Here is a 22808-nt window from a genome sequence, read left to right on the forward strand (position 1 = left end):
GAGCGTGATACTTGTGTATAGATCTATACGGGATTGACAATCCCACACCTAAGCTGTTAGCTACAGCTAGGCCGGCAGGCCTGGGGTGACAAATGTCATAACAGTTCCAACGCCTGAAGAACGTTGTTACAGGCCAACAATGTCGTTAGCATGGTTATAAAACTCACATAAAAGTATAAAAACAAGTTAGATTTACGAGATTCATATATGCATTTCAGTTTTCCATTTTATCGTTAATACAAATTTTATCACTATTATTCAAGTATGGAAAACACAAACGCACTCCAACACGGGAAACTTTTCAAATCATTTATAGAAAATATTGGATTTTCTGAAAACCTCGTTCATCGGTTTACTATCAAAAAGGACATACTTTTTCAATACAAAACGCTTATGAACTCACCAACTTAATTGTTGACACTTTTTCGAAACCACTTGTATTTCTCAGGGAATCAATAATACAGGTAACCACCAGCTTTTGAAGAAAGGAACACTAAGGATGTTTTATTATGGAACATTTATCATCTCATTGTAATATTCTTTTGCCATTATGTATAACGCAACATACGTTTTCATTATATATGTGATGGTTGTGTTACTTTCTTTACAATATTCAATGGTTGTGATACTACGTGAAGTCATCCACCCCCGAATGTTTCCGCCATTCTGGTTTGGGGGTGTGACAGATACCCACAATATAATAATGAGGTGGCTAACCTAAGTCAACCCTTCTTCTTGGGTTTGCTTTGGGCCGAGATTTTGAAAGAAAAAGGGGATTATTGGGCTTTAATGCCCTTAAGCCCATATTATAGTTAGATTGGATGATTTTTGGCCCAAAAAAAAAATATAATATGATTTTTACACGTTGTTGGGCTAGTTTAGGTTAATTATGGTTCATGATATTTAACTTATTTCATTCTAGGCCCAATATGGCCCAAAATGTTGAAATAAATGGATTTGGGTCCAATTAGAGCCCATTTAAAGGTTCTAAGCCCATGATAGTCAAATTGGAAGCTTATTGGTCCATTGAGTCCAATAAGGAAGTCCTAGTCCAAAATGGACCTAAACAAGAACTTCTAGGGTTTCTAATTGCTTATTGACTATTTGTAGTACTTGTATGGTGTATTGGATTGAAATTTTGTTGTCATAGAGTAAGCATCATACATGCTCTTAATTTTTTGATTCAACATCTTACTTGAGTATAGTGATTACAAGACACAAAATTTCTAGTTGTGACATCATCCCCCTGTTAGAGGGAATTTCGTCCCGAAATTCTGTTTGAAAGCTAGATTTGAGAATGCTAAAATAGGTGAGGGTACTTTTTCTTCATTTGATCTTCGCGTTCCCACGTGAATTCTGGCCCACGCTTCGCGTTCCACCGTACTTTCACGATCGGGATGCAACTTTGCTTAGTACGCTTCACCTCCCTGTCCATGATTTCAACCGGTTCTTCAACGAACAGGAGATTCTCGTTGATTTCGATCTCGTCAAGGGGAATAACGAGTGTTTCATCCGATAGACACTTCTTTAAATTAGAGACATGGAACACGGGGTGTACGCTGTTTAGCTCTGCGGGTAGCTGTAGTTTATATGCCACTGGACCTATTCGGGCGACGATCTCGAAAGGTCCAATGTATCGTGGGTTCAGCTTTCCCCGTTTTCCGAAACGAATAACTCCTTTCCAGGGTGAGACTTTCAACAGTACTCGATCCCCGACCTGAAATTCTAAGGGCTTTCGCCATCTATCGGCGTAGCTCTTTTGTCGGTCGCGCGATGCTTGTAATCGAGCTCTGATTTGAACGATCTTTTCCGTGGTTTCACGAATGATCTCCGGTCCCGTTAGTTCCTTGTCCGATGTATGTGCTGTTGCTAGTTGGGTATCACCAACCTCAGCCCAGCATAACGGTGATCTACACTTACGCCCGTATAGTGCTTCGAAAGGAGCGACCTTATTGCTCGAATGGTAACTGTTGTTATATGAGAATTCTACTAAGGGTAAGTGGGTATCCCAAGACTTCCCAAAGTCTATCACACATGTGCGGAGAATGTCTTCGAGCGTTTGAATGGTTCGCTCACTTTGACCATTCGTTTGTGGATGATAAGCGGTTCTCATGTCGAGATGAGTTCCCAATGCCTTCTGGAGAGACTGCCAAAAACGTGATGTGAATCTACTGTCCCTATCCGAGATAATAGACACTGGTACTCCGTGGAGTCTCACGATCTCTCGAATGTATAAACGTGTCAATCTTTCCATCTTGTAGGATTCCTTTATGGGCAGGAAATGGGCAGATTTCGTCAGTCGACCGACTATTACCCATATGGTGTCCATTCCATCCGGCGTCTTGGGTAGCTTGGTCATGAAATCCATAGAAATCCCTTCCCATTTCCACTCAGGAATTTCCGGTTGCTGTAATAACCCTGAGGGCTTCTGGTACTCCACCTTAATCTTGGCGCACGTAAGGCACTTACTAACATAGGTTGCAATTTCTGCCTTCATGTTGGGCCAACAATAGTGTTGTTTAATATCCAAATACATCTTGTCTGAGCCAGGATGAGCGGAGTATCGCGTCTTATGGGCTTCCTTCATAACTACCTCCCTAAATCCTTCGAGTTTAGGGACCCAAATACGGTTCATGAAATAGTATACTCCATTCTCCTTTGCCTCTAGGTTCTTCTCCATTCCGCGCAATGCTTCGCCTGTTCTATTTTCCTTCTTCATGGCCTCTGACTGGGCTACTGCAATTTGAGTGGCTAGGTTAGATTGGATGGTTATTGAGAGAGTTTTTGTATGACAATTAGAGTACTCTTTCCGACTTAATGCGTCAGCTACCACGTTGGCTTTGCCTTGGTGGTACTTGATCTCACACTCATAATCATTTAGTAATTCAACCCATCTTCGTTGCCTCATGTTCAGCTCCTTCTGGTTCAAGATGTGCTGGAGACTCTTGTGGTCCGTGAAGATGGTGCACTTCGTACCGTAAAGGCAATGCCTCCAAATCTTTAGGGCAAAGACTATGGCTCCCAATTCTAGGTCATGGGTCGTATAGTTTACTTCGTGCGTCTTTAGTTGGCGGGATGCGTAAGCTATCACCCTTCCACGTTGCATGAGAACGCAACCTAAGCCCTGATTTGACGCGTCACAGTAGACCACGAAATCTTCCGTTCCTCCGGTAGTGACAGTACCGGGGCACTACAGAGAGCTTGTTTCAGGGTTCAGAATGCGACTTCTTGTTTGTCCGTCCATTTGAATGGTACGCCCTTTTGTGTAAGCGAGGTAAGTGGTTTAACGATCTTAGAAAAGTTTTGAATGAATCTCCTATAGTAGCCTGCTAGACCCAAGAATTGACGGATTTCCGTGGGTGTTTTCGGGATTGCCCATCCTTCAACAGCTTTGACCTTAGAGGGATCCACATGAATTCCATCTTGGCTAACTACATGACCTAGGAAGTTCACACTCCGGAGCCAGAACTCACACTTGTAGAGTTTTGCGTATAGCTTTTCCGATCGCAGAGTTTCTAGGATTTGTCGGAGATGTTGGCCATGCTCTTCTTCGCTTCGGGAATAAACGAGAATGTCATCAATGAAGACGATGACAAAGTTGTCAAGGAATGGTCGACAGATCCAATTCATCAGATCCATAAATGCGGCAGGGGCATTTGTTAGACCGAAGGGCATTACGACAAATTCATAATGTCCGTAGCGAGTTCGGAAAGCGGTTTTTGGAATCTCCTCTTCCCGGACTTTGAGTTGGTGGTATTTGGACCGTAGATCTATTTTAGAAAAATAACTAGCGTCTTGGAGCTGGTCAAATAGATCATCGATTCGTGGGAGTGGGTAGCGATTTTTAACAGTGAGTTTATTTAACTCTTTCTAATCGATGCACATTCTAAAAGATCCGTCCTTCTTTTTGACAAAGAGGACTGGAGCTCCCCATGGCGAGTAACTAGGGCGGATGAATCCCTTGTCCAAGAGTTCACTGCGTTGCCTGGACAATTCCTGCATTTCAGCAAGAGCTAGCCGATAGGGTGATTTAGCGAGAGGAGTTGCTCCTGGAACGAGGTCAATTCGGAACTCCACTTGTCTCTCTGGGGGTACTCCTGGAAGATCTTCTGGAAACACGTCTGGGAACTCACATGCTATGGGAATGTCTTGAACGTTAACCTCTTCCTTGATTTTATCCACTATGTGAGCCAGGAACGCCAAATTGTTCTTTCGTAGATGTTTTTGTGCCTTGATGCACGAGATGAGGCGAAGGTTCATGCTAGGTTTGTCTCCGTAAATTACTAGGGTTTCGTGATTGGGAAGGCGAAGGCGAACGGCCTTCTCGTGACACATAATTTCAGCATGGTGGGGGCTTAACCAATCCATGCCGATAATCACATTGAAACTCCTAATTGATACAGGCATTAAGTCTATTCGAAAGACGTGTTGATTGAGGGTTAGGGTACATCCGATGTAGATTTCCCCGGTGGATTCGGTTTTCCCATTGGCCATTTCCACCGTAAAGGTTTCATTTAGCTTCTGGGGCTATTGTTTTAATAAATGTTTAAACTTATTGCTTACGAAACTTCGCTCTGCTCCGGTGTCAAATAGGATGCATGCATAAGTGTGGTTTAGGGGAAACGTACCGGTAACAACAGCGGGGTCCTGAATCGCCTCTCCCTTACCCATGGTCAGCATCCTTCCTGTTCCTCCGTTTCTTGGATTGTTGTTGTTAGGGCAGTCTCGGCGGAAATGCCCGGTCATCCCACACCCATAGCAGGTGTGGCTAGGCCCTGCATTGTTGCCGCCGGTGGTGACGTTGTTGTTGTTGCGATTGTTGTTGTTGCTGTTTCCCTGTTGTTGGTTCGGGGGAGGGTAGGTCCTGCAGTACTTCGCCGTGTGTCCCCTTCGGTTACAACTGGTGCACTGCAACTCCTTGCATTCTCCATTGTGATGGAAACCGCACTTGTTGCACTTGGGAAGATTACCGGAATAAGGTCTGGGAGCATTTGAAGTAGCTGAGGCTGGAGCATGTGGTGCGGCTGGAACCGGTACGGTGACAGCATTAACTGCCACTGTCTGCTGCTTTTTAGAGGTCTCGGGGCCCTGACGCCCCTTCCTCTTGTTGTTCTTCCCTTTCTTGCCATCAGTTTCCTTCTTTCCTTCAGCCTCCGCTGGCTTCTCACCCTTCTTGTTGCTATGGTCGTACAACTTCTTTGCCAATCTTTTTGCACTGTCAAATGTTTCGAGGTTTGCAGCTATCACATTTCCTTGGATTGGTGATGTTAGTCCCCAGATGAATCGCTCAATCTTCTTTCCTTCCGAGGTGATCATACCCGGGCACAACAGAGATAGTTCACTAAATCTCGATATGTAGGCATCGATATTCGCATTCTGCACAGTGAGGTTCCACAGCTCTTGCTCCATTTTGTGAATCTCACCTTGTGGGCAGTATTCAGCCATTAACATTTCTTTCATCTCCGCCCACGGCATAGAGTTGGCTACAGGGAGTGTCATGGCTTCCACATGTCCGTTCCACCAGGTGAGCGCTTGATCGACAAAAGTGCAGGCCGCGAACTTCACTTTCATCTGCTCAGGACAATCGCATATCTCGAATACCGATTCCACCTTCTTGATCCATCGCTTCAGAGTGATCACTCCTGCAGTGCTGTTAAAAGTTCGTGGTTTGGCATTTGTAAAGTCCTTGTAGGTACACGTTTTGGTGGGTCCTTGATTCATCCCGTTGTTCGAACTCCCGGCCCCTTGCCTGTTGCCTCCTCCGTTATTCCCTTGGTGAAGTTGTGCCATAGATGCGGTGACCGTAGCAGACACGGCCGCCTGGAATGCAATGGAGTCAACTTCGGGTGGGGTTGGTCCAGGGTTTCCGCGAGTAGGTCGGCGAGGCATCTTTCTATCATGAAACGGAAAGATGTTGAGTGTTTGGGGTTTCTGAGAGGTTGTGACCCTACTGACTAGATGCAAGGTACGAACTTAAACACTCCTACCATTTAACATACAATCATAGATTCTCAACACATAGCAATTTGTAATATCATAACAAAGCACGTAAAAGTTTACTAATATTATCCGCATTTGATATACGAAAAATTTGCTCGTAAGAGCATACATGAGTGACACTAGTTCGACAGCATAACGGTTCTATGAGTAGTGTAGTCACTTAAACATAGAGTCGGGGTACATAGCATAGTTCCTATCGACCTACTAAGATAAGTCTATCCCTAACCGCGATCATCTACGTCCTACGTAGTGGCGGGGTCATATGCCAAAATGTTGCGCCAGTAACTGAGCCATCTCCGTCATGTCTCCAACAACCTCATCCCTCTCATGCTCAACTCGCACTGCCCGAGCCTCCATAGCATACAACTATTGTCGCAGTGCGGCGATCTCAGCTTCGGGGGAACGGTTCTCCCTTGGGGGGTTCATTGGTAGGGCGGGGTGGTCTGGTTGCGCCTCGTTCTCACACGACATGATGTGATCCTTGTCCCGGTCTTGCCCTTCCTCGGCGTCATCGTCGGTCTCTCCAAATTCGTAGTCGGTGTCTATGTATTCGTCAGGTCAGATGTCGTGTGCTTCCTTTGGATTCCCTTCTGGTTCATCTTCAAGCATCCCGTGAGCCACTAGAACTTGATGGAACTGGATACCCAGCTGATCTCCCTCCATGACGACTGGGGGAAAGTATAAACTATCGTCACTCCCACGTCTATGATGTATACTAAACAGACGTTCTCTTTTTGGTGATATAGGGGTATAGTTTTAGGTTCCCTAGCTATCACGATCTCATCGGAACGTGTGGTAGTTATACTTTGGAGAGAATGTAGTTGATCAGGCTACATCCACTCCTTGGTACCACTAAGAACAGTCCTGATTTAACCGAGATACTAGCATTATCTTGTTTGGTTCGGCGTTATGTTCCTTGTTCCTAACGCAAGCAAAGGTGTTTTATTGTTGAATTTTTACTTGTTTTGTTCAGAGTTATGTTAGTCCCTCTTTTGGTTCATAGTTGCATATTAATGTATGGTTCGATATGCTAGTTCACTATAAACAGAGCTCTGATACCAACCTGTCACACCCCCGAACCAGACGGCGGAAACGTCCGAGGGCTATTGTGACTCAATTGAATACCATCACCATGAATATACATGAAACATAACATCATACAATACCAAGCATTGGAATATTACAACTGGTAGCGTTTACATTCGGTACATTGATCCATAATATTACATGCCCAAAAGTAAATTGTTCGGTACTAATTAAAACAACAGCAAAACGTTACTGAGTACATTTCTTTTTCCTTTTCGATTTACCTGTTACCTGAGAATACAAGTATTTTGAAAAACGTCAACATATGAAATGTTGGTGAGTTCATAAGTATTATTTGAAATAAAGTGGTTTGTATTGTTTTGAAAATCACCAGAAAATCCGATATTTTCTGAAAATAACTTAGTATAAAAAGTGTGAAGATCCGTAAGTATGCTTGTTTGTTTCTATAAATGTAAAAGTACAATTTGTAAACTCGGTATGTACTCGTAGGTGTGTTAATTGAAAACCCTAGGAAAACCCGATGTTTTCCTAATATTTTGCATTAATGAATTGTATCTTGTTATTTCATTACGACGGGTGTATTCGTTGAGTCCCGGTGACGTTGGATTAATTATAGGATGTGAATTGTTATAAACACACATTAATGAAAATGACTAGTTTACAACCATGCAAACGATCCCTTAGGCGTCGCTCGCACTATTCACTTAATCCAATCACCCGGACTTCGTGTAGCCCCACAACCGAGGAGGAAAAGAGGGTGCGAAGTCCCGATATTTTCCGTAAGTCGTTCAAGGCTATCGTGAATGCAAAGGGCCCTTAGCCCGACTCGCATTTGGTGAATTCTTGACTTTACTAGCAGCACCAGAAGGCCCTTGGGGTCCAACAGCGCAAAGCCTGTAAAAGTCCTTTTACACGAAATTAGGTCATATAAGACCCATTTACATGTAAGCGAGTTTCCTTCGGGCCTAAAGATCATGCCATTGGGCTAGCTAGGCCCAACAACCACGATTTGAAACTTTTGAGCCCAAAGACGGTGTATCGACGTCTGGTGTATTCTCACGTGTGTATTGACTTCCCGAAATTTCCGCGTGTGTATTGAAGTTTCGTCGTGTTAGAAATTTCGGATTCGCTATTGATTCGAGACCGAATCAATTCGTTTGATAACGATTTTTGGTGTTGAAGGTGTATTATAATTTGCTGATAGTCAACGTGCTAGTATTTCATCATGACGGATTTATTTCTTAAAACATTAGGATGTTTCATTATTGCAGCCCCTTTCTTTTAGATAATTTACACATTTAACCCTTTGTATAAAATAAATTTCTATTTTAGTCCTCAAACCATTTTTCTTGACAGTTTAGCATCCAAACTTGTCGAAAAGTTATTTTTCAGCCCAAAGTTATTTGAAAAACAGTTTTAGTCCACCAAATGAAATTTTTCTCAGCTAAAACCCTTATTTTTGCAATTTATACACTTTTGGCCCAAAATTGTAAATTTTTGCATCTTTGGTCCCTTTTTAAATATGAAAAGCATTTTTAACCCTTGAAATGGACTTAGAGCACTAGTAGTCCCCTGTTTTACAGAAAAATACAGTTTCAGCCCCTCAAAATGGAAAATCTCGCATATTGGGCTTTATTGGGCCGAAAAATTCATTTTTTGCCCATTATGCTTAAAAATTTCACATTTAATCCTCCAAAGAGAATATTTCCAGAAAAATACCTTATTGAAACTGTTTTGACTCATTTCATCCATCAGAATTTGTATTTTGTCATTTTGGGCCCTTTAACTTCATATTTTTAACATTTTGAGTCCAAAAATGGGATTTTTAGCCCAATGAGTTCATTTTAACCAACTTGGTTATTTTTCTAGAAATGATTTGTGTGTAGTAATATGTTTAACACTTATTTCATACATCCTAATGCAAATCTCGATTTTTAAGGTCTTTTGACTAGTTTCAACACCATAATCACATATAAACATGTAAATAAGCATAGAAATCATACAAAGCATACATATACTCATAGATCTACACATTTGCTTGTATTCCCCCCCCCCCCCCACAAAACCTATAAAAACCGAAAAATAGGGGGTATGAAGCTCACCTTTGGGTGTGGTTTCGGTTTTGGAGAAAAGATGGAAGAAAATGAGGTGATTTTCGGCCCTAGCACACTTTGATGAAGATCTCGGCCTTGAGGTGATTCTAGGATGCAAGATCATAAGAGTGAATGAATTTAGAAGAGATTTTGATGAAGTGGAGGGAGTTAGATCATAAGTTAGACATTAACTTACCTTAGATGATGAATTTCTTTATGATGATCCTTAGGCTTCAAGCCAAATTTTCGAGATTTTTGAATGGAGAGAGGGGATGATTCTTGAGTAATTTAGAGAGAGTTTGCGAGGTGTGTGTGTTCCTTTCTTGCTCTCGGCCGAAGGAAAAAAGAGAGAGAAGAGAGTGTGCATGGGAATGTGAGTAAAGCTTGGATGTATGATGAATATTAGCTTGGATACCCACAATATAATAATGAGGTGGCTAGCCTAAGTCAACCCTTCTTCTTGGGTTTGCTTTGGGCCAAGATTTTGAAAGAAAAAGGGGATTATTGGGCTTTAATGCCCCTAAGCCCATATTATAGTTAGATTGGATGATTTTTGGCCCAAAAAAAATATATAATATGATTTTTACACTTTGGTGGGCTAGTTTAGGTTAATTATGGTTCATAATATTTAACTTATTTCATTTTAGGCCCAATATGGCCCAAAATGTTGAAATAAATGGATGTGGGTCCAATTAGAGCGCATTTAAAGGTTCTAAGCCCATGATAGTCAAATTGGAAGCTTATTGGTCCATTGAGTCCAATAAGGAAGTCCTAGTCCAAAATGGACCTAAACAAGAACTTCTAGGGTTTCCAATTGCTTGTTGACTATTTGTAGTACTTGTATGGTGTATTGGATTGAAATTTTGTTGTCATAGAGTAAGCATCATACATGCTCTTAAGTTTTTGATTCAACATCTTACTTGAGTATAGTGATTACAAGACACAAAATTTCTAGTTGTGACAACGACATCCTAAGGTACTTACGATAGTAGTGGGACATGATGCTCCCCTTCTCTTCGTTCGCTAAGGCTACGAGTTATCAGTAGACGAAATTAGGACGATATACAATGCAGATTAATCAATATTCATTCGTTAAGACAATACAAAAATCAAAAATCACGAATACATTTCAACATCGGAAAACGTCGGGTTTTCTGGGGAATTCAATACTACTCGCTCGAAACTTTATAACTACGATACAAAACACCCTTCATATATATATATTTGAAATCATTCATGCATCAACGTATGGATCTTCACACTTTGATAAACAAAAGTCTTTTCAGAAAATATTGGATTTTCTAGGTTTTACAAACTATACAAATCATTTTACCACGACATTGCTTATGAACTCACTAACATTTCATATGTTGACGTTTTTCCAAAATAACTTGTATTCTCAGGTAACAGGTAAATTGAAGAGTAATATGAAGTAATGTTAGGTGTTATGTTGTTAGAAGAACTCAAATAATTTATGTAATGAATGTGTAATGTTAAAACAATGTACTTGATGTGAACAATTCCCGTTGTAATATATTGATGCATGGTGACATTTATGTTATGATTCATGTATATTCATTGTGATGATATTCAATTAAATTCATGCGAGCCCTCGGACGTTTCCGCCGTCTGGTTCGGGGGTGTGACACTTTGGTTGGTTGGTTGAAAGCACCAATGTTGTTCCATGATTTATTATGGCTTGGATGCTAGTTGTATGTGTGACTCTCGTATGCTTTGTATTTCATATGTATATCAGACGGGGCCAGATTGCAGGCGGGGCCTGTTCAGCGTATTGTATGCTATTTTTCTTAGTGCTCATTACATGTGTTTATGTGCCAATATATACCAGGCGGGGCCTGATGAATGCAATTTGGTGGGGCCCATCTCATGTTATTGAAAGATATGTTCCGAGCGGGGCTCGATGCCATGCGGGGCCTGATGGTTGTTGGTCTTGGCCTATTGTATGTTTGATATGTATGGTATGAGGTATTTTGGGGAACTCACTAATCTTCGTGCTTACAGTTTTTAGTTTATGTTTCACGTACTTCCGGATCGAATGGGAAGAGCTCGGGATGATCGCATCGCACACACCACATTGTTCCACATTTTATTTTACTATGATGTAACTAGATGGTTATTGATATACTCTGATTTCATTATGATTTATGAAACATTATGGATGATGGTTTATTTATTATTATTATAAAATAAAAAAAGTTGGTCTTAAATCTTTGGACGTTACAAGTTAGTATCAGACCCTTGGTTTGAAGGATTCAGGCATACTCTCGAGTGTGTCTGAACTCAAACTGAGGATTTGTATATTTTTCATAAAAGGAATGTTTTATAAAAAGAATTTTCTAACAAAAGAACAGGGTGTGGTGCATGCAATTGACCAAGATCAAGTAAGTTTTCCCAAAATACCCATACATGTTTGTTATGATTTTATGTTATGAGAATTGCCTGTCAGATTAGGGCTAAGGATCTACTCAAGATTTCATGCTAGGAGAGATGGCTTTATATACCTGATTGTTTGAGTTAATGGAATTGCATGCTAGAACGGATTTTCAGATGGTTGGATGGATTGGTCTAATATATGATCCCTCGAACCCTAGGAGGATTAGATGTTAAGCTGGATTTGGAAATTTGTATTGGTAGAAGTAATTGTTATGTAAATGCTTTAAAAAATTTATACGCTTAGGATCATATAGCCCTGGAATGATTGATTTGGCCTTACTTCATGTTCCTCATTTGGTTGTGGTTCTAGGGTAGAGTCTTTTATTCGACAATCTATTTGATCTTGTATAGTGTATAATTTGCATTCATAAAGCAACAGGGAGTGATAGTGGAAATCCCTAGCATGGGTTGTAGTAAGTTAGCTTTGGAGGTTCTTTGTTTATTCTTTGGCTTAGACTGTTACTGCATGAATGTTGCTTTCTTGATGCTTTTTGGGACTCTTGATGATGTGAGTTAACTATTAATTGAATATGTTAACTCACGTGTTGTATGGGTTAAATAATCTCAGAGTGATTTGACCCTACTCCGCAGCTCTCATTTGAGTCTAACCATTGTGGAGATGTGTCTTTTACTCAAAGGATTATGTAATATTTGCTTCATATGATTGTATTAATGAAGTAATTAACTGACATTATTGGGAGTTCTTCAGCATTTGATGGCAGGGTGAGGTCGGGAACCTAGGAGAACCTAGGATGTGTTGTAGTGAGTTGGATGCACTGTTTAGCAGAGATTTGGGGTATCAGTTTGAGAAGGTGACTTCGAGGATTCGGGATAATTCTTGAGGAAATTATCGATAGGTGTGGAAGGTAGTATTGGATCCATATTACTGAAAGCACACTATCTATACTCGAATCGAGGGGAGTCACGGAGAATCTAGGAAGCATATGTATGAGGATTCTTTGGGTATTTTCTGATCATTTGTGTATGGTTTCTTTTTAGTATGGTGATGAGTACTCGTGGAGGAGGATCTGTTTCGCGCTCAGGTACTGGTTCTGAGACGATAGGTGAGCGAATGCGGAAATATATCTTGATGGATATCATCCGCGGTATTTTGGAGCAGACTCCTGTGATGTTTGGTACCATCAAGGAATGGATCATGGAACTCTTGGATGATCATTTTGCTGCTTTTAGAGCTAAGATTGCAGCAAGAAGGTTGGGGGCCCATTGAGAACTCAAGGCTTGTGGATCCTTAGAATCTTGTTGGGAGTAAGATCCTATTGCTATCTCTTGTCATGAGGGATCAAATGTGGATTATGCATCATGCCTTCTGGGGGATCAAATCCATGATTGGATTGCCACTGAGGTTTTGCGAGGCTTACGCAAGGAGTTACCTAACATTATTGGTTGTATCACTGACAGACTGGTATCTAGGCTCGAGGATTGGATCTCGGCACTTCAGGAAGTTGATGGGATGCTCGACATGACTCGAGAGCAGCAGCTTAGTTTGGAGAGGCAACTAGGAAAGAGGAAGCAAACTCATGATCCGACTCTGCTAGCATCATCTGAGCAGTTTAATGTTGTCATGTTTGGTAATGGAGATCTGAAGGGCAACGAAATTTGTGCTAAGGGTGGAGGAACCCATGAGCGTGAGTGTAACAAGTTTAAATATGGAAGGTATGAATGGAAGGGCCACCATCACCAAGAATGCACCCTGGGAGTAGAATTGTGTCATCGTTGTCATCATCCTAGTCATATCAGGAAAAATTGCCCACGTTTAGTTGTTGGGGCGGCTCAGGTTCCATTGCAGGTGCTTCTGCGGGAAGGAGTAGCAAAACCTTAAGATGCTATGGGTATGTATCATATTCTTCTATTTTATACTTTAAATAATTATGCTTATGATCCTGTGTTAATGTGTATGAAATGTTATGCGCTTGTTATCTAAGAATAGAAAGTACTTGTATGAGTAATATAGTTATTTTTATCCAGAAAGTTGTTATATACCATTTTGCATGTGGTAGGATGTGTTTAGAAGAGGCGTGAGTATTCTGCATGGGAGAATAGCAGTCATTCAGATCTTTTGTGGTATAAGCGAGAATATAAGGATTCCTCAAGTTAGGCATTCCGTATTCGAATGCAGAATGTGTAGGGGTGTTCATGGTTTCGAGGTAGTTAGGAATTGGTTCGATTATGGGTGTAAGATTTGTAATGCCTTCAGAGAAAGGTCAGTTGTAGGTTACATGGGAATGATCACCCGCTCTTGGAATATATAAGCGCTAGGTTTGGCTGGTCAAGGAAAGCTAGTTGTTGCAAAGCTTAGGTTGCCGACTACTACCATTAGCAGGGATTGAACAGTGGTAATGCATTACTCTTAATTATTGGGAATGTGTTGCTCGCATGGGTTATTTTTGTCATTGGGATTTTATGCAGAAATCAAATAGTATCTTTTGATAAACTTTGATTACATCGATCCTTCGTCAGATGGGTTGTTGAATTGATGAGTCGTCCGTTCCGGTTAAGGGTTGTAGTTATATGCCACGAGCCGAGGTGGATTAGGGATTTGGGGTTGTATCATGGGAAATACATGGGATTATTAAGCTCATTGAGAATTCAGGAAGTGTTCATTTGGTTTTGAAGCATGTGTACGATCACTAAGGTTGGCTAGTAATAGAATGCTACTTCTTATAAGCCTTGGTTGTTCAAAGTTGGAATCGTTAGGTTGTGGGATGGATTGGGAATCCACCAAATTGTTTCTGGATTAGAAGAGTGCAGTCGAATCCAAGTGGGGGAGGATCGTTGTTCTAATGGTACACACGATTGGATATTCCGGTTTCTTTGTGCATCAGTAGTGATACATGGTGGGTATGTAGATGGACCCAGGTTGAGAGTTGTGTTAGAGCCTATCCCCATGTTCATGTCAGATTAGGGCTTCCGGATTCGAATTAGAACCCAAACATCTGATAGGGTATAGTTAGAAGTGGGTTCGACTTATAATGATTATGCTTGGTTTGGTAGATGGACTGTAAAACCATGGGTTGGGTCTATGGTAGTATGTGGAAGTGTTTTAAGACTACGAGGTAGTCGTAGTATTCACGAGGTTGGTAGGATGATATGGGAACGTTGTAACACTACGGGGTAGCTGTAGCACACATAAGGATGATAGGCTATCAGGGAAGTGTTGTAAGTATGCGATGGGATCATGGCTTTCACCAGAATAAGGTATGTCATTATAGGAATGGTCGTGAAACTGAGGAATGATCAGGGCATGCCCGGGTCAAGGCCAGAAAGTATTATCGGACGATTACTCATAGTTGATATGATGATCATTGGAGCCGAGGCAGCGTTACGCCAACACAACACTCGATTTTGTGAGATCGTTTGGCGAGGCTCATTCGATTGTGCAGTTCGAGTGAGACCCATAGGCAAGGTCTGTATGATTAAGATGGTACAAGAGAGGACCCATGGAGATTGGTTAAGGAAAGGTATTAGATTAGTTTGGAGTGGGACGATTCCACAGTGAGTAATTGGTATTTTTATGATGTGTAAGCTAAGGTAGCCTTTATCAGTTAGACTCTCAGTAGGAGCCTAGTGATTGGGTCAGGAGTGAGGTTGTCAATTTCAGCGGTAGATTGGGGATTTTATATTTCAGTTTAGTGAAAGGTCGCCATGGAATCAAAATATTTTGGATAAAATACAAGTGTAAGATCTTTAGATTTTGGGAAATGGGTCATCTTTCGGGTTGAAAAATGGGTGGGACTAGCACAGATAGTCGAAAGAGTGTTTTATCATCAATTTATGGTTAAGGAATCTTCAGTCAAAGGTATCAATTGGATAGTACATGATGAAAAGGATGTATTTTAGTTTAGATTGCAATATGGGGTCCTAGTGGTTATGTTCAGGATGGCCTTACCTGTATTTAGGTCAGGCAAAGTTTTGGGGGTTTCAGAAATATAACAATGAGGTGCCGGTTTGATGGTTAAAAGATCAATGATTTGTTCATCATTAGTAATATGAGTTCTAGCAAGGTTAGGGTTTGATGGTAGCCTTGGAGGGTCGCTAAGGGTAAGAGACAACCTTTGTGGTGATTTAGTGAAATCAGGAGGTACTGGTCGAAGCATTTGGGTTCCAGGAGGATGGTTAGGATGTGATTTCGAGAATGAAATCTAATTTAAGTAGGGGAGAGTTATAACACCCAGTTCCACATCGTTTCCTAATTCGAGGCGTGACCCGAAGATCGTTTATCATAAGCCTATTGGCCTTGGGGAAAGAGAGATTTAGGCCCCTTGGATGCTGATAATATAGATTAGGTGATCTGGGAGTTTAGGGTATGTTTTGGAGCCCAAGGGTATAACCCTAAAGTGATAGTTTGGGGCTTTTATGAATTTTGGATTTAAGATTGGGAAGCTTTAAGATGAAGGGAAAGTTAATAGAATTATATAGTTTCTGATTACCTTTTTGGGGATATAAAGAATGTCAAAATCAGACTTAGAATAAAGAAGTTATGGCCTTTAGAAGTTTAGTGGTATGTTGGGCGTACGCTATGAGTATCCTGGGCGTACTGGGTTGAAGTCTGGTCGTGGAGGAAACCCACGTATGCTGGGCGTACGTGGGAGTACGCAGTGCGTGCACTCATCAGGGCAAAACCATAATTTTTATGGTTTGTGACCTATTTAATCAACTTATGTTGCTTTGGGAGTTTCTTATGACCAACCTCCATCTCTCAAAACCCTAATAATGAAACCCTAGGCCTAATTTGAGTGTCTATGAGCCTTTGTTGTGATTTTGAGGTGTTTTTGGATCCTTTGAAGGTGGTGAAGCGTTAGTGGACTTGGAGCTTGAAGATCTAGAATTTTCATCAACTTTACAAGCTCTTTGAGGTATAAAGATCCTAACGTGATGGTTCCTTATGATAAATCTAGTTTAGGGCTTATTTTTATGCTTTTTATGGTCCTTTAAGCCATGCTTGAGAGTATGAGCTACTCCAGAAGCTTGTGATGGTAGATCTTGGCATTTTTGAGGTCCCTTGTTCATAAAAATGCAATCTTGATGAGTCATCTTGGCCCATGCATGAGTTAGAGTTACTATTATGGTTCTTTTTTAGTTTTGGGCCACATTAAGTCATGAAAGAGTGTAAAGTTTTCCAACTTTACGTGTTAAGACACCATTTAGGATCAGATCAGAGAGTTTGCCTTAGTGTCTTAACCAATTAGGTGCTTAATGGAAGGGTTGGTTTTCTATGGAGTACGTTAGGCTTACCCTGCACATATGTTGCGCATACTGGCTCCGTAGGAGTACATTGGGCAAAAGTCTAAGTACGTCAAGCATACTCAATAGCTTATCTTTTTGTTGACTTTCGCATTTTAGACCATATATGGACTAGTAGGGATTTGGGCCTTGTTGGGCCAATAATCTTTTTGACTTAGGACATTATTAGGCTTTTGGCCTTCTTGGATTGGGTCCATAATGGGCTTTGGGTGCCATTAGGATTTTGGGCCATATTGGGTTTATGGAACTTTTTGATTAGGCCTTGGTTTTTGGGCCAAGTGAGGAATGAGTAAAATGGTGTTTTACCCTGAGTGTTGGACAATTGTACTAGGATTACAAGTTATGGGTTGTGAACCGATTATTAATTGGATATTATTTGATGGTGTTATGCGGGGATTTCTAGATCAGCAGTCTGAACTTTTATCTGAGATATTCAGCAGCTTGAGATGAGTTTCCTCACTGTTCTTGGCAGGTCGAAGGCACCGCCGACCCATGATTTATTATGGTTAGGATGCTAGTTGTCTGTGTGACTCTTACATGCATTGTATTTTATATGTATACCGGACAGGGCCTGATGAGTGTATTGTATGCTATTTCTCTTAGTGATTATTGCATGTGTTTATGTGCTTATATGTATACAGGGCGGGGCATGATTAATGCAATGATGTTGGGCGCATCTCATATTGTTGACAGATTTGTTCCGAGCGGGGCTCGATGCCGGGCAGGGCTCGATGGTTTTTGGGCTTGGCCCATTGTATGTTTGATATGTATGGTATGAGGTATTTTGGAGAACTCACTAAGCTTCGTGCTTACGATTTTTTTCAGGTACTTCCGGATCGAAGGGGAATAGCTCGGGATGATCGCATCGCACACACCACATTGTTCCGTATTTTATTTGACTATGATGTAACTAGATGATTATTAATATACTCTCATTATGGTTTTTATGAAACGTTTTGGATGAGGTTTTATTTATTATTAAAAAAAAATCTCTTAAATCTTGGGACGTTACACAATTTTATATTATGGATAGGATACACATTTTCGATTCGTAATATGATGAGAATCTCGTAACCACATCTTGAATCTATTTTAGATAGGTAAAGGACTTTACCAATTTCAATCACAAAGAAACTTATAGATATCTTGAGATTCATTGAACTATTAATGATATGTTAATCTCAGATTATGCTCTTATATTTGTGACTGAGATACTGAAGATCACAAAAAATATGTGAATAACCATGCAACATTCATGACACCATCGTTCTCATTTATGATCTCACATTGGTGTGCTGGTTACCCACACGCTCAATCAACAATCATAAACTCATGTTGTTCCATTATTTCTACTGTATAGTCCCAAATTAACGTCTCAGTTAACCACGTACGCTCCACTAACGACTCACAAAGAAACGATGTGCATTTTCATGGATTAGAATACAAGATCACATTTTTCTAGAGCGAGATTTTTATATGTTCTAGTACTTTATGTTATACTTTTAACGAGATTTACGTTCTATCGAAACCTTTTCGGCTAACGAAAATCTACCACACTAAAACGTGGTGAGTGAAAATGATAGTCATTTAACAAGTATTTTATATGTCATTTCCTTATATACCTCTCTTATAGTATCACTTCATTAGTAAGGTCTACTATTGGTTTGACTGACGAGTTATATATAGTATTATATATTTTTATATAGTATTATATATTTTTATAAATATATGTAATGGTGTATTGATAATCTTGTTATCCCTGTCTAATTTTAATAAAATGTTTAAATTAAATAATTATACATAATAATAAAATATATCATTAATTAAAAACTACAGCAAACTTGATAATTAAAGAAATTAATTAATTACTAAACAGCTAGTCATCGAGGTTCGATATGTATGCAGTTTCAAGATGTTCGATAAGCTCCGTTCGAAAGTTGTTGTGTACTAATAAGGTTGAAGATGATAATTAAGAAAATGTGTGTATGGTTTCAATATGTCATACGCATACAGGTAAATTTCTTAAAGATTTGAAAATATAGTTTGTTAAGAGGGTCGCGACTTCTCTATGCCACCGAGGCATTGAAATTGTGGATACAGACTACACGGGAATGTGCTTAAGGTTATTTTATTTCCATGTTGAGCATTTAGACATTAATTTGTAAAGAACATACATTGTTTTTGTGAATTGCTGAGTGCTCCAATAGTAGCTATTTCCATTCTTATTAATAGCTACATCACACTGTAACTCGATCCATTCCACAATGATTTAATGAACCACAAGGTATTCCACATCCACAAACAGGGGGATTTTGATCAACCATTTAATCACTTATTTTAGGACAAAAATAATAAAACACCCAATATAACAAACACAAACATAAACAAATAATTTTTTTTTTGAAAAGGGAACTTTCCTAACGAGGGTTTCCCTGGTCAGCTTACGCGCACTGACTAATCCCCCCTGCAAACATGAGACTTTGCCTCATGCCCTGGAGTCACTCTTCATGCCCTGGAATCACTGTAGGCAAACCTCCATGACCACAAGGGCTAAGTAGTGTCAGGATTTGAACATGGGTCAATAGGTTATCCATCATATCTTCCATATGCCTTACCAAGTCGCCACAACCCAAGTGGTTAACATAAATAAATAATTTATATATTAAATTGTTTTCGTATAAGTCTATCTTGAGAATACAATGATGAATTCAAGAAGAAAGTCTTGAATATATGGAAATTCTAGATGGCTTCCTTGATTTCCAATAAAAGCAAGATAGAAAGAAAGTTGTGCTTTTGTGTTTATTGATCGACCTTCAATTTGTCAATTAATCATTTATTTATAGGTTGTAAAATATCATTTAAAATTGTCAACCATCATACATGTTTAAAAACTGAAATTAACTGCCAATTAACTATCAATCAGTTAATTAACAATTAACAGATTTATTAATTAATAAATCAATTTCCGAATTTATTAATAAAAATTAATTAATTAGTCAACAAGAGCCTAATCTAAGACTAATTTAATAATCCAATCAATTTCAGAATTTATTAATTCAGCCTAAAGATTTTAAACTTTTGATACAATATATATATATATATATATATATATATATATATATATATATATATATATATATATATATATATATATATATATATATATATATATATATAGGGTAAATTACACAGATGGTCCCTGTGGTTTAGGGTAATCTACATGGTTGGTCCCTAACAACTTTTTTTAACTCAGACCGTCCCTACTTTATATTTTTATTGCATGCTTAGTCCTTGTCCGTTATAAAAAGACTAATTTACCCTTATCTATTTCTTTACTAATTAAATTTTTATTTATTTATTATCTTATTTAAATAAAAAATACAGGTGGGCCCATCCCTCCTTCCCCTTCGGCCTTCTTCTTCCCTCGACCATTCTCCCATCTCCGATTCATTTATCCCAACTCCGACGACTGTTGGATAAGGTGTCTAAGTCCATAACTTATTTGGTATATACTTGACCCGACCCGGCATGCTCCATTTGGGTTGCACTTCACCCGAACTATTTATATGGATAATATTTTGAAAATAGTATGTTTATGATTTATTAATATATTTTAAGTTATAATATATTAATATGAAATCATATTATTTAATTAGTATTGATCATAAATTAATTATGAATTAATTTAGTGATAAAAAAGGTGACTAATTAAACATGGGCTATTATATTTATATAGTGTGGGCTAACACTCATTATGGAAGTGGGCTAAGCTTAAATGGGAGTCCATGGATGGTCCATGGAGCTTTTAACCCATTGATCCTTGGAAGAGGAAAATACATGGGTTATTAGGTTTTACCCTAATCATCTACATTATATAAAGAGGCTCATGATGCTTGGAATTGGACTAGGTGTATGTGCATAAGAGTGGCCAATTCCTAGAAGCAAATACATATTCTCTCATAAAGTTTTCCTTGTTTGTGGTGTTTTGTGAATTCCATTTGAGGCATTCATATTATTGGTGCTTGGCTCTCAAACTCCAAAGGAATCAACTCACAATCAAAGGTATGTAATTCTTCTTGTTCTTTTATGTTTAAAAGTACCCCATACCATGCTAGATAGGTTATGAACCTTGGAAATTTTTATTTTGCATGTATTATAGTCAAACATAGATCAAAGGTTTTTAGGGTTGCATTAACACCTTAGGACTGTTAGTTTGCTCTAAATCCAACAGTGGTATCAGAGCCTAGGCTTGCTTGCTTGATACTTGTTGCAAAATAGGTGAAAATTGATTTTTATGCAATCTGCACAGGGGACTCGCCGAGTCCATTAGGGTGACTCGACGATTCCATATGAATCTTCAACCAACTCAACGAGTCAGTTCATGTACTCGACGAGTTGGTTATGCAGAGTGCAGTTTTTTCAATTTTTGCTACTGAAAATGGACTAGAAACATTACCCTAAACTATTTTGGTGTTTTAAAACTTGTTTTAGATGGTGTATTATTTGTGCTAATCCATTTACAATGGTTTAAATCAAAATTCCATGCTTTCTATGTGTTCATATGATTCTTGAATTTTTTATATTCATGTTCATGTTATTATGAGTTTAGAAGATGATAGGAATTATTTGCTAAATTATTTATGATTAATTCTTGATCATTTATGCATTTTAATGGAGTCCATAATTTGTCCTCAAGTTATGGATTTACAAAGGTCACTTTCTTTAAACACACATTTAAAGCACATAAGTTACATAAAAATGAAGACTTTTCATTTTTATGAACCATTAACTCATAAATTATGAAATGAAGAGTTTTGAATAGTTTCAAAACTTGTCCTCAAGTTTTAGAATTTGTAAAGTTACATACACTTTAATAAACTTTAATTCCAACCCTTATAGTTTCAATGGTTAAAATTCAACCCTTATACTATTATAACATTAATGGGTAATTATTATATATATGTATAAGATTAATTCATTTTACCGTTAGTAGGCCTCATTCACGAAGCTGGTCTATAAGGGGGTATAAAGTTGCTGCCTATAAAATGGCAACTTAATGAGTGTCCATTCTCACCCACCGCTTCCTTAATCGGTGGAGGGTCGTTAGCCAAACAGGTAGGACAATGGCTTTAATTCTCATTAAAAGTATAATGATTATTATAAAGTAACTAAATATTCTTAAAATTCCCAATCTTAGTTACTTTAGGAAAATGTGAACATGGTGCTAACCCATGAAATTCACACTTTGTACCTTACCAAGTCCTTGGTGGAGCATGTGTGCGTTACCGGCACACTAACTTGGACTAGTAAGGATAACAAAGGGTGACTTAATGTTTATGATAGATCGGTGGAGCGTGTGTGGGTAACCGGCACATCGATTAGGTGATAATATTAGGGGTACCAAGTGAGTTTGCATGGTTATTCACACCTTGTTTTGTGATCCTCGGCATCCCAGTCACAAAACTTGAAGGGCACAATAGAGATTAAAACATGCCATTGAAAAGTTCAATGAATCTCAAAAGAATCTAGGAATTTCTTGAACCAATTAAACCTAATACCTTATTTTGTTTTCATGGTGGAAATTCGTGAATCGTCGTTCACCTACCTTCAAATATGTTATAGCTTAGATTACGACATCCCTCTTCTAAGTTATAACATATTGTGTTGGATCCTACCCTTAATATTACATTTGGGTGTCTTATTAAGGATTCTATATATCTAATCTAAATTTACTTGTCCTTCTTCCTTTCAGATGTCTTCCAACAACAATGCTTCGGGCTCTAACCCTACCGACTCCTTCTCTCTCATGAACCTTTGTGGGAGAGTCATATTTTATGGTTCAAACTTCAATGATTAGATAAGAAACATTAGGATGGTCACATGCTATGAGGAGAAGGAATATGTCCTCGACAAGGTGCTCAAGGAACTCGATGAGTCCACTACTACTCCTCA

This window comes from Lactuca serriola, chromosome 8 (assembly GCF_051521515.1).
Source record: "Lactuca serriola cultivar US96UC23 chromosome 8, Lser_US96UC23_V15, whole genome shotgun sequence".
Classification (NCBI taxonomy): Eukaryota; Viridiplantae; Streptophyta; class Magnoliopsida; order Asterales; family Asteraceae; genus Lactuca; species Lactuca serriola.